Raw genomic sequence first — 13,677 nt, 5'->3', positions numbered from 1 at the left:
AAAATGGGCCCAGATGATTTATCTATGCTAGTTTACTTTTTTAAAGTGATTTTTAAAGACTTCAAATCCATTTGGAGGGTATCTCCACTGTTCAGTTCCAGGACAGGATTTTCTCTGTTTATTGGTGCATTATAATGATACATGATGTTGGGATTCATTGCTACATATTTATGCATGCACACAATAAAACAGTGTGAATTGTCAATTTCCTTCTGCAGTGCCTCTAGGACAGGGATTTTTAAACACAGTTTCTTTACCACTTTGGGTCTGCATAAGAGCTGCTGGCAAACATGGGTCCCTCCAGGATCGAGCTTCCTAGAAGGATTTTCACGGGGAAATGGAGAAGACCGAATTATACCAAAAAACGTGGTCTATGGCTCCCATAAAGGACTGTGACTTGGGTAAATTTTTCAGAAATTAGAAACAAAAATCAAATTCACTGAAGCCCAGAATGCCAAATAATCTTTAAGAAATTTTATTCTTCATGCACTGTCAATCAACTCACATTTTATTTTCAGGTGCTATCATTTGAAAATCAGAAGTCCCAGTTTGGGGACAGCAAAGTAACCTATTAAAAAATATAATCTAAAACAAGCGATATAAACTCATGTAGCTTTAGAATTAGAAAGACCATCAGAGACTTTCAATGGGCATGGTACCTAGAAGAAATCTAAGAACATTTGAATGAAGACTGCTTATTCTTAAAGTTTGTCATTGTTGTCAATTATATGCTTGTGTGTCCTGGTTTATGGGTAAAGTATTATTTCCTTTTATTCCAATAATCATTCAAATGGAATATTTTTTATTTCAGTTTTAAATTGACGATTGTAGGGGGAGAGGCTGGGGATATAGCTCAGTTGGTAGAGTGCTTGCCTTACATGCACAAGGCCCTGATTTCAATCCCCAGCACCATAAATAAATAGATAGATAGATAGATAGATAGATAGATAAACAAATAAATAAATAAATAGATTCATGGTTATGGGATTTTCTTTGAAAATTCATATGCATGAAAACTCATGCATATCAAAATTCATATGCTGGTCTTACCATGAAAAAGCAATTCCACTATAATACATCATTGATGTGTGTTCCACATACAAGCCAAGAAAAAAGTGTGGATCTTCATCCCCCAAAATAAGGAAAATGAACCAACCAATAGGGCCACTTGGGCATAGCAGTAGCAGTCATCATACCCAAAATGCTTTGAGAACTATGTTAAAAAAAAAAAAAAGTCATTTGACAGCTTCAAGTTCAGTATTGCTAAAAACTCCATGCCACACTTATGATTGATGTTTTGTATCTCAAAATGCAATTACCTTTTAGCCAGCTCTCTTTTATCAAGGTAACAATGATTTGCATTCACAAAAGCAATTCATGTTTCAGGGCTGGGTTTGTGGCTCAGAAATACAGCACTCCCCTAGCATGTATGAGGCACTGGGTTACAACCTCAGCACCACATAAAGTAAAATGAAGACATTGTGTCCACCTATAACTAAAAAATAAATATTCTTAAAAAAGCAATTCATATTTCAAAAACCCCACATTACAAATATCTTCTGAGTAACCTTGTATGTTTCACAGGTAACTCCTGCCTACTTGCTGGATTCAGGTTGCAAACTTTGAACGAAGAAGTATGAGTCCTTTGGCTCTGCATTTTCATTGACTTTCTTTTTCTAACCCTTTCCTTCCACCCTTTTCTGTGGATCCTGTGTATGTGCTGACTACTCCTATTTAATCTGAGTCTCTCCTGATGGCCCTTAATGCTGATGGTGAGGATGTGGTCACTGGAGCTCAGGAGATGTTTGGAAAGAATAAAATTCACCTGGAATGCTAGAGCTAAATTAAAATTACCTTTTAGCCAGCTCTCTTTTATCAAGGTAACAATGATTTGCATTCACAAAAGCAATTCATGTTTCAGGGCTGGGTTTGTGGCTCAGAAGTACAGCACTCCCAAATATTTATCCCAAGAAATTTCAGGATCTGTACTTACCTTATAATTGTTTTTTCTGCCCTTTGTTTATATTCCAACAGGTTCTGCTTTTGCACACTATGGCATTTGCCTTTACCCACTGATTCTTCTTTCTGAAATGCCTTTCTGCTTGCTTGCTGAGGAGTCCCATCCACTGCTTAAAAAATCAGCTTCTCTACATATTCCATCTCGGCCCTCAAGTTGTTGGTATTTTCTGTGTTCATACAACCCTTTGGAATTCATACTTTTATAATAGATTGTCGCATCTTAATTTTTGTAATTGTAGCAAACATATATAAAACTTAACATCTTAACCATTAGTATGTATAAGTTTAGTAGCATTGTGCAATCTCCAGATTTTTCTTCTTGTAAAATTGACACTCTACCCACTAGACAATTTTCCCACTTCTCAATTCAATTTTCACACTTTGTATCAATTTGACTACTCTTCCTATGTGATATGCAAGTCGTACCATACTTTTCTTTTGTGACAGGTTTATTTTACCTAGCCCCATATCCTCCAAGTTCATCCATGTTGCAGTATGTATCAGAATTGTCTATCTTTTGGACTGAAAAAATATTCCAATGTGTGTGTATACAACATTTTTTTTCATTCATCCATCAATCAATACATGGGTTGCTTCCATCTTTGGATATTCTGAATAATGTTGCTATGAATATCAGTATGCAAATCTCTCTCTGAGACTCTACTTTCAATTATTTTGCACATATGTCCTGAAGTATGATTTCTGGATCATGTGGTAAGTCTTTTTGTAATTTTTTAAGAAGTTGCCTTAATGTTTTCCATGGTGACTGTACCTTTTACATTCCCACTAGTAGTGCACAAGTGCTTCTGATTTTTTTTATATTCTGGTCGGCACTTACATTTTCTGATTTCATTCTTTGTTTTGTTTCTTTAAGTGGCAGTCATCCTACGGATATAAGAAATTATCATGTTATTTAAATTATGTTTTTTTCTCTGGCACTAATTTTCTTCCAGAAAAGAGAACTGTGCCTTTTCAACTAGACAGACTTGTTTTTATGTTGCTACTGTCTAATTGTGTGCCTGGAACAGCACATGTCCTCCCTCAAAAGTACTATACAAAAAAAAAAAAAAAGGAAGGTGGGCTACTGGTTAAAATTAATCTAAAATTTCAAAAGAGCTTTATGTTATTCTGAGTAACAAGAACAGGTTACTTACTGGATCCTTCCTCCAATGGGTAAAGGAGGGTAGAGAAGCCATGATGGGAACCTTCAGATGCCCATGGTGGAAGAGGAGCAGGCAAACTAGCCATATGACCTTTATTTATTTATTTTTTTAAAGAGAAAGAGAGAAAGAGAGAGAGTGTGTTAATATTTATTTATTTTTTAGTTTTCGGCGGACACAACATCTTTGTATGTGGTGCTGAGGATCGAACCCGGACCGCACACATGCCAGGCGAGCGCACTACCGCTTGAGCCACATCCCCAGCCCAACCACATGACCTTTTAAAGGAAAAAAAAAAGAAAATGGAAGAGGGAGAGAAAATCTGAGTTGCCACAGGACTGAGGTGTAGCCTGAGAGGGTTTTTTTGACACAAAATACTATGTGCATCATCCTCAGCATCTAAGTTAAGAGTCCATCTCCACTCACCTGGGACACTTTGGGTTCTCCTCACCTAAGCATGGATGTCATTTGATACAGAGCACTTGGTGTGTTCCCAGCAATCCAAGTCAGAACACAACCCAAGAAAATGTACGAATCCCTTTAATTGGGTTTTAGTGATCCAGACAAATCCTGGCCCGTAGCCTACTGGTAATTTGGAAAATGTCAAAGTCTTTATCACAATTTTATTTATGACAAAACCAGGATTCATAAAGAACATAAACAATGGTTCGAGATCAAAGATTATATCCCCAAGGTCCTGATTCCTGCTCTGTTACGCAGCTTGGCCTTGTGAACTCTATCAGCAATTTAAGGATACATTTGCATATTTCATTGTCAAGCCATTAATATATTCCTTTTCCAGAGCTCAGCTTCTAAGAGAGTCTAAATTCTCCTTTATATTCCTTCTCTTATTACTATAGTATCAGCAGGCCCGGAATTTCCTATTGCTCAGCTCCCCACACTTTTAAAACACAAGTCTTTCTATTCAGAACATTCTTTAAATAATTACAGGTCTCTTTTATAATAAACTCTTTCCAACTTGTTACCCACCGGTCTACATTTTTATCTTCTTTTGCTTCTGCCTTTAAAGTTGTTTCTGCAATGCTAATTATAAAGAAAAAGATAAGGTCGGATTGCTTTTCTTCCCCAATCATAGCAGCTCAGAAAATGAATTGTGGCATTCTACTTTTTTATTTGTGCAGGTAATGATGTATTCATTGTGGTAAAGTCTTCACAGATAATAAAAATTATGTGCTTTTTACAGATGTGCTAATTATCTCTTCTGGATCAAGGAAAAAAAATATTGAATTGGCTCCCAACTATGCCATTTAATTTACACCCATATTTGATGCTGGCAAGAAGCCTGCATTATTTGATGTTACTTTATTTTTTGGCTGGGAAACAAAATCATTCTGGAAAATTGTTATTAAGAAATACTTAAAACAACAAATATATATGATTGATTTGGAAGGTCAGCACCAGCTAAGTTATAATGCAGATGTAAATGCAAAGGCTTGGCGAGGAAACCAAAGAGAAAGAGGATAAATGGTTTGCAGTATCCAACTTGAGTAATGGGGACTAATTCAATCTATTTTGGACATGCAGAGATAACTCTGTTATTAAATGACTATTTGCACCAGAAGAAGAGAAAACTATATATTTTTAAGACATAAAAACTACATCATTTGCTGGCAACTGAAAAAGGCCAACATTTTCATCATGTTTCCACTCATTTATTTATACTTGTACAGCAATATGACCAGGATCGTTTGCAATTGCAAACCAGTTATACTAAATTCTGTTACCTGTGATCATAGTTCTTTGTAATATTCTGAGAGCATATTTAGTTGTGAAATTTTATTTAAGACTATATTCTTGGAAGGAAAAATACTGGTACTTAAATTTAATTTATACATTTTATCCTCAAGCAATCACTCAATGGGATGCAAGCCTCTAAAATAATAATGTCAATTATTTAAATTATTGCAACTTAAAAACCAAAATGATCTACTGTCAGGCGAGACTAAATGAGAATAGGAAAGATCTTGTCTTTGTGTGTTTTGTTTTGCTTTGCTTTGTTTTGTTTCATTAATGGGAATCAATTGCTCTTCAATTTCAACCTGTGGTTATTTTCAAAATAAACAGAGAAAACTGGCTTGCTTTGCTTCTAACACATAGAAGTCATAAGCCAACCAATTCACATTTTTTCTCACTCCTTTTTCTCTCCTGATTCTATTTGTCCAGATATACAAACATCCATAAAATGTGGTTGAGGTGTTTAATGAGCCCACTGGAAATCAAAGGATCATTGCTTCTGCCAGCTTTTCCCCTGCTGTGACTAAAAGACCCCACCAGGACAATTGTAGAGGAGGAAGAGTTTATTTGAGGGCTCATGGTTTCAGAGGTCTCAGTCCATGGACAGCCGGCTCCATTCCTCAGGGCTTGAGGTGAGGCAGAACACCAGGTGGAAGACTAGGGGGTGGGAGAACTAGCTCACATGATGATCTGAAAGCAGAGAGACTCCACTTGCCAGATACAAATATATACCCTAAAGCCATGCCCTCAATGCCCCCCTTCCTCCAGCCACACCCCACCTGTCTTCAGTTACCAGTCAATGAATCCCACCAGGTGATTAATTCATTGATTGGGTTAAGGCTCTCATAACCCAATCATTTCTTCTCTGAAACTTTCTTGCATTATCTCACACATGAGCTTTTGGGAGACACCTCACATCCAAACCATAACAATGGCCAAGTCCATCACTCTAAGTTGGTTTGGATAATAATGCTTCTGAGTTTAGGAAATGACAATATAGAAGAAAAATACAGGACTAGAATTAAAGTTCAAGGCTTTTGGTTCTAAACACAAGTTCTATTCCCTAAAACACTCAAACCTGTGACTCTGGACAAAACTTTCCACTTTTCTGAGTCTTTGTCTAATTTTCAAAATTAGTATAGTAATATTATACAAACCTACTCATGGAGTTGCTTTGCCAAAAAAGCTCACATTCGAATGTGAATATAATATAAAATATAAATATAACATATCCTATCCTTTAAAATAATAAAAAAATCTCAGCAACAAAATAAATCATGAATATGCCACTCATAACTAGTTTGCAACCCAGACTTCCCTTTTACCTGATAATACTAGTAATAATAACTGTGAAAACTTCTATAGGGAATGAAAGTGACAGCCTAATTCATGTGCCAGCCTGGATATGTACACTTGACTTGTGTTCTAGTCAGAGAATCCCCAGCCACAGCTCGTGCTATTCTCTTGATGGTAGGGCCAGGTTGTTGTAGCTGCCACTACAAGATAGAGTCATTTCACACAGGAGCTGCACCAGGTCTCACATGTCACTCATGAACTACACCTGATGCTATCTACCTGGACCTGTACTCATGAACCACACCTGATGGCATTTACCTCTTACCAGGACTTTTTCTTGGTGCTAAAGTGCAAGACGCCATAGGACATTCTCAACATCGTTATGGATAGAACCCAGAAGTGTGAGGGAGACAGCACAGTGGAAGGCAGTTACTAGCAGATAAAATGCAGGTACACTCCATGCTCTGGATGGATTATTTGGAGAAGAAGCACTCGGTGGTGGTTTTCAATGACATCTGTGAGACATTATTGTGACCAGCTCAGCAACAACTCTTCTAGATTTGCAGATCCTTCTCCCCTGCTTCACTCTCCTCTCCCCTCGACTTTCTCGAATTGAACTCATAATAAATAGAGCTCCTAATATTGGCTTCAAACATTTATTTCCTATGAAACCCAGGAAGAGACAATATGCAACAAGGAATAAGCAAAAAAGATTGTGACCAAAGGCTGCTTGAAAATAGAATCTATAAATTGTCTGAACGTTACATGACTTCAGCATCACAGAAATAGAAGTACAGAAACAATTAGTTGTGTTCACCTATTCATTTAATAAACTGAGTTTTTTCTATGTGTCAATCATTAGACTAGTGATTAGGGATTACAAGATTTTTTTAAAAAAAAATGGCAATCCACTGGACTCTAATTGGTCCTTCTTCAGGAATTAACATTTTATGCTGAAATTTCAAGTCAAGATAATCCAAGATTCAAGTGAAATAGCATTTGTAAAGAGAGGGAAGTAAATAATACATTAGAAGACTAAGAGTGGTAAAAGAACTGAAGATCCAGGTGAGATCAGAGTACAAGTCATTAAATGAGGGAAATACAGACAGTAAAGCTCAATTGGAAAATGTGAGAACATATTTCAGATATTAAGCTATTCTGGGAACAGCCAAGTTCAGAGTACTGCCATAAGAGACAATGGTGCTTAGGGAGCAGATAAGAAGATTGCGTAAGCAAAAGAACTCAAAGAAAAGTAATATAGATGTGGTGGATGAATCACATCTAAAATTTTGCAGGAGAAAAACAATGAATGTTGTACTTCTTCTTAGCCTTTGCTTTTCCAAAAACTTAACTGAGGTAGAAATCACCAGCAACCAAGAAGGGAAGAACTCAACTCATCAACTGCCCAATTACAATGTCTGGCATCCATCCAGTAATAGGTGAAATAGTATTTCACAGATCTTTCCTGAATATGAATATCTTAACCATGACCATGGTGTTAAGTCAATTACCAGGGTGAGAAGGGATACAAATGGGAGAAAATTTCACATAGAAATGAGAGAAATGCAGGAAAATAATTATTAGGAAATAGCAGAAGATTCAGCCCTATATAACAATTGCAATATTTGTTAAAGTGCAGTAAAGAGGTAAATAAGAGTGTGAAAGATACAGGAAAAAGTAGATGTACAGATTACCATGTTCTGCAGATGATGAGAAATTCAGACAATGATAGCTACCATTGTAAAAATGGTGGGTGGGCTTTCCTTCTCTGAGTAAATTATGCTAGTAATGTGGTACCAAGCAGGGTTAATGATATTGCTTTATTTCATTATACAATTTGCTTTTTTGATAAGTAATGTCCAATATCTCAAATGGAGAGGTACCCTGTCTTAAAAAGAGACTCAGGAGCATTCATAATAAATCATGCTGCTTCTCCTTATCTTTTGACCCCACAGCATTACTGTGCCTCTTTTTACCCTCCTGGCATCACAGAGTTTAGAAATCTGGGAAATGTGTTCACCAGCAGCCCTGGCTAGCAGAATTACCAAGAAAAAAATCTCTGGTAAAGAATAGGGGGAATGGAGAAGCCATACTAACATTTCTCTGGGCTGGTGAGTAAACATGTGGCAAACATGAGGTTTTTGTGGTAGCCTCTGAGTATTCTCCTGGAAATACAGTATTGAAAAAATCTAGTCATGGGCACCTGATCTATGACTCTTTGGTTACCTAAAAGCTTACAGTGCATCTGAGAGTTCTCACGGCTTGCCCTGACCTTGTTCCCAGCACTTCACAGTGTGTAAAAAAAAAAAAAAAAAAAAGCATTTTATTCCTTGGATTAGATACCATCGTGCTTGAAAAACCTATTGTGATTTCGCTTTTAGGAGAGGATTCTTGTCGAATACACATTTTCATCTTTCCATGACCCCTCTTAACCTGGAAACTGTTTTTTTTTTTTTAATGTAATAGCAAGTTTTTGAAACTTTGTTTTTTCATTAACTATAAGGTATTTTTTACTACTTCAGATGAAAATGCCAGAGCATAAGCATAAAAATATCTCTGAAATATAAAAAATATGTTATCAGAACTTCTTGAGATGCTGTACCTGCTATTACCAAATCAAATAAATTAATAATATTCTTGTTTCCTGTGAGTATATCCAACTTTATAAGCTTTGGACCTGATTTCTTCACTGTATAAGTTAATAGAAGCCATAAAATTCAAGAACTGGTTCTTTTGCAATAGGTGAAAGCAAAAAGTTAATGGCCTGCTCTGGCATAAATACTTTCTGCATGTTTTCAGGAACCATTGCTGAATTCAGGAAATAAACACTTCGTTATTTGATTAAAACTATAGTGAAAATTGTTAATTGATGCTATAATAATCCATATATTTTAGACATAATTTTAATTCATTTCCATTATCTAAGCTGGATATTGCCAAATGGCCCTGTAAACACTTCTTCATTTTCTCATCTTTCTATTAGAGGAATGTTAATTATCTTTACTATTAGTTCTGATATTTAAGAAGAAACAGCAAGTGTTTAGAGGTTGACAAGCATCTTTAAAGCTACAGACAAGAGAGTTTTACCCAATTCAAAGAAGTTCAGAAGAAGAAGCTCCAGAGAAGAACATGGACAATGTACACACAGCAGCTCTAGGGGACCAGTCTTCAGACTCTGGTCTGATTGCTGTCAAGGTGGACCCTGGGAATCCTCTCTTGAAAAGATTCAGTAGCCTCCTCAGTTTAGCCTCTCAACTGAATGTACCAGACCTAGTATAATAGTCATTCCACTTTCCCAAGTACATTTATTAATAAAAACTTAAAGAATGCAGTTGGCCTAAGGGAATGGGGGGAAAGCTTCAATAAGTATTTCATTTCTGAAGAGGAATCCATGGGCATCTAGAGAGAGAGGAAGACACATGCTGACCTGCCATGGATGCAACAGCAGGTTGACGCCATCACAGATGGTCTCATGAAAAATGTCAGGGCTGGGGCTGGGGAGGGGCCTCCGTCGTTGTAGAGTACCTGCCTCGCACATGTGAGGCACTGGGTTCAATCCTCAGCACCACATCAGAATAAATAAAAATAAAGGTATAAATACCATAACATTATTTTTAAAAAAGAAAAATGTCAGGGATCAACACAGACAATGAAGTGATCATTTCGGTGACTATCTGTGTGTTCAGGGCTATAACATTTGCATAACTCCAAAAATTAACCTGTACCTATACCTGTACTACCTACAGAAAGAAGGGAGAAAAGCTCATCACACAAGTTCAGACAGTTATAGAGATATTTCACCATCATCGTGTGTGCTCCCCTAATCTACTTTGGAGAGCAGTCACTATGAGAGTGTTGGGCCAGCAATATCAGTAAAACCAATGACCTGGTCGTCAGAGAGTATATGGTACTCTCAGGTGAAGTGGCCAGTAGCCACTTGTAGGAGTGAGGTCTTTTCTCCCAGTAAGTGTTGTTGACTGAGGCAGGATCCTTCCTGTTTTATTGAGTCCATTATCCACTTAATTGCACATTCCTTACAAAGTTGGTTTTAAAAGAACTAACAATCAGAAATTGTTATCATAGCTAAATAATCTGTAAAAGAATAAAAGTGTCCTACAGAGAAAGAATAAAGGAGCCACCAAAAGAATGAACTTTGAACTATTAAGTCTTTTTTTATACAAAATGTGTATGTAAACTATAGTTCAGCCCTTCATATGATATCATTTCACTCCACAGTTAAGGCCAAGGCACAATGATACTATTCTCCATCTCTTGAGATGCTGACAGGTGGAAAGCTGAGCTGAGCAATGTCATTCATGAGCACAGAGGCTCCCTCTCAAATATAGGGTGCTCTTGGGATTTGCCATACTGTTTTCTTTTCTAAAGATTGAGTGCACTAGAGAAAAGGCAAGCTAGAGAGGGTTACATAGATTCTATACTCACTCCAAGAATAATCTTTTTTCTCATCAATGATTAAATTGTATTAAATTAGTGGCTATTATCATAAAGATAGAAGGAAGTTCAAGAGACCTAGTATCAAAGGATGTGGGGATTTTTTTCTTCCCTTAATTCTGTTCAAATATGAAAGGTGCCTCCAATAAACCACAGTACATAATCAATCATAGTTTAACATACGTGTATTTACCCACTTTTGCACATAGATTTTTGCCTTTAATTAAAATGCTAGTAAGTTAGAACAACTCTTTTATTAAAATTGAACTCTGCATCTGGGGGTGTGACTCAGTGGTAGAGTACTTGCCTAGCATGCATAAGGTCCAGGGTTTGATTCCTAGCATTGGAAGGGGGAAAAAAGTAAACTATAGTTAGCTTAGCACTCCATAAAGATGAACATTCAGAAGGCATATTTGACAGGGACAGAGAATATTAAATTGTGAGATTTTTATGGTCAGACTTAGAATATTAGTCTTCCTTATCCTCAGCCTCTAGCCTAATAGCCTAGCTCAATCCTTCCTCTTCCTTATCACTTACTTCAATAAATGTTAAATAAATAGATGAATGAACAGTAGAGTCTACTTTTTCTAATCCCATCTTACTCAAGCAGACTCAACTCTTTATTTCTATGACTAATGTGATATCCTGGAATAACTCTAAAGATGTCAGACAGAAGTTCCCTATTTATCAAAAGTAATTCAGACTTCCCTGATATACCTTGTACTTACTCTGCTTAAGTTCAGACTATCTAAAATCCATCACATCACATTCAATTGCATATGATTAATTTGATTAGCTGATAATAAGTTGAAAGCCCATGGTAAAATTTTTGACATCTTCTAGATCTGACATATAAAATCTTATAATGCTACTACTTTAAATTGTACTAAACATTATTAAATTAGTTCAACTAGCATTTCCAAAAGTACTGACAATAAATTGAACGGGCTACACCTCTTTTCTATTCTGGATTTAGCTGCCAGATTTGCTCAGCTTTCTGTATCTAAAACCCTCACCAGATACTACTCCATTTTGATTAAATTCTTCCATTCCAGTGGACTGTATTAATTTAGAATATAAGATAGCTACAACTATCTGAAGGATACAAATAAGAGCCAATATATAATTAGCCTCTTTAAACCAGCAGGACATAAATAGGTCATATTTCTACGGTGACAGAACAAGTGAAGGATTTTAAAGATGAACCATGAAAACCAAAGTTAACTAATAAATAACATTCATTCATTAGCAAATGGTGTTTACAAATCATTTAAAATAACTCAATTGCTAAATAAGTCATGGGGTATGTTTCTGTTCCAAAACTAGTTGAAGACAAGGTGATGAAGTCCAGATGAAAGAGTCCAACCAAGTCACCATGATTCACCACACATCTTTAGAAGACTGAGAATGAGAAAGATAAAGAGAATTAATTCCTGATTTACATATTCTGCTAATAAAGTGGCAAGGTCTTATGGAACAAACACAACAGCTGCAAATTATGTAATTATGTATCTGTATGCAAATTTGCAGACATCTCATAAATGCTGGAACACCATTTGCAATGCTAATTAAGTGGCTTTTATTGCGGCTGCATAATTCCTACATGTGATTTGGTTCCAGATGTCATTGTAGCTTGTGAAACCTTTATTGTCAGGTTAGCTGAGGTAGCACACATTAACACTGCTCATAAAACCTCTATTTATAATTAAATTACTTGCAGTGACTCAGTGATTTTTCATCCTCCTCCCGTCGAACCCTGTTACTCATACTGTGCATATTGGAACTGGAAGCTTGGGCAGAAGGAAAATTTTTCTGTATATGCATCCCCATGCAAGTGTCTAATCTGTTTAGTCTCATCCACATAAACCAAGTTCAAGTGTCTAATGAGCATGGGAAAGTTCAGACAACAGACCAAGGCCAATATGGAATTGTTGGCAGATGCTATAAGGTTTTATTTTAAACTGTAAAAGAACAATAATTCCTTTTGCTATAATCTAATATTGGTATTTTAATGGCCTGAAGAATTGTTCTTTCTTTTAAAATAATACAAAATGTTTTAAGAGACAGTAAGAAATGGGTGTCATACTTTTAATTCACAAGTAAGAAAAAATATGCCATGAAAAATAAAAACATTTATTGAGCACCCACTATGTTCAACACATTGAAGGAGCTAGAAAAAATGTATAATATGTGGGCTCTCAAATAATGCAGAATTAGTTTGGAAGACAAGATGCACAAAAAAGTGTTACAGCATAAGACAAGAATACAAGACCTGATTGTTTACTTGGAACCAGCAAATACATGAAATCAGAGATATTGAATAAAGTAGCAAGAATATATTTCAATGTCCTCTCCATAATCTTGGTGGAAAAGTATCCACTCTTTCATGAGTATGATGATATCTGGGTACTTTCCATAAATGTCCTTTATCAGATTGAGAAATTCCCCCTTTATTCCCACTTAATTGAATGTTTTTAATCACAAAATGATCTTGATTTGTGTCAAATTTTTTTTGGTATCTGTTGAGATAATCATGTAGCTTTTGTCATTATTCTTTTAATATAATGTATTATGATTAATTTTTGAATGTTGAACCAGTCTAGCATTCCTGGACTAAATATCCTTTAGTCATGGTATAAAATCTATTTTACATGGTGCTGGATTCAGCTTGCTAGTACATTGTTAAAGATTTTGCATCATACTCCAAAGGAATATTGTTCTACCAGCCTTTCCACCCCCCTTTGATAATACTTTGTCTAGTTTGAGTATCGGGGTAATCTCAAATCACTTAAGAATTAGTTGGAAAGTGTTCCCTCCTATGTTTTTGGAAGAGTTTGTAAAGGAATTGGTATTCATTCTTTATTAATATTTCATAAGATACATTGAAGTCAGCTTGACCTGAGTTTTTCCTTATAACATTTTAAAATTACTAATTAAATCACATTACTTGTTAAATGTCTATGTAGATTTTCCATTTCTTCTTGAGTTAATTTCA

The sequence above is a fragment of the Urocitellus parryii genome, chromosome 14 (genome assembly GCF_045843805.1).
Source record: "Urocitellus parryii isolate mUroPar1 chromosome 14, mUroPar1.hap1, whole genome shotgun sequence".
NCBI classification, from domain to species: Eukaryota; Metazoa; Chordata; class Mammalia; order Rodentia; family Sciuridae; genus Urocitellus; species Urocitellus parryii.
The sequence above is the reverse complement of the archived record's forward strand: the minus strand, read 5'-3'. Positions refer to the sequence as shown.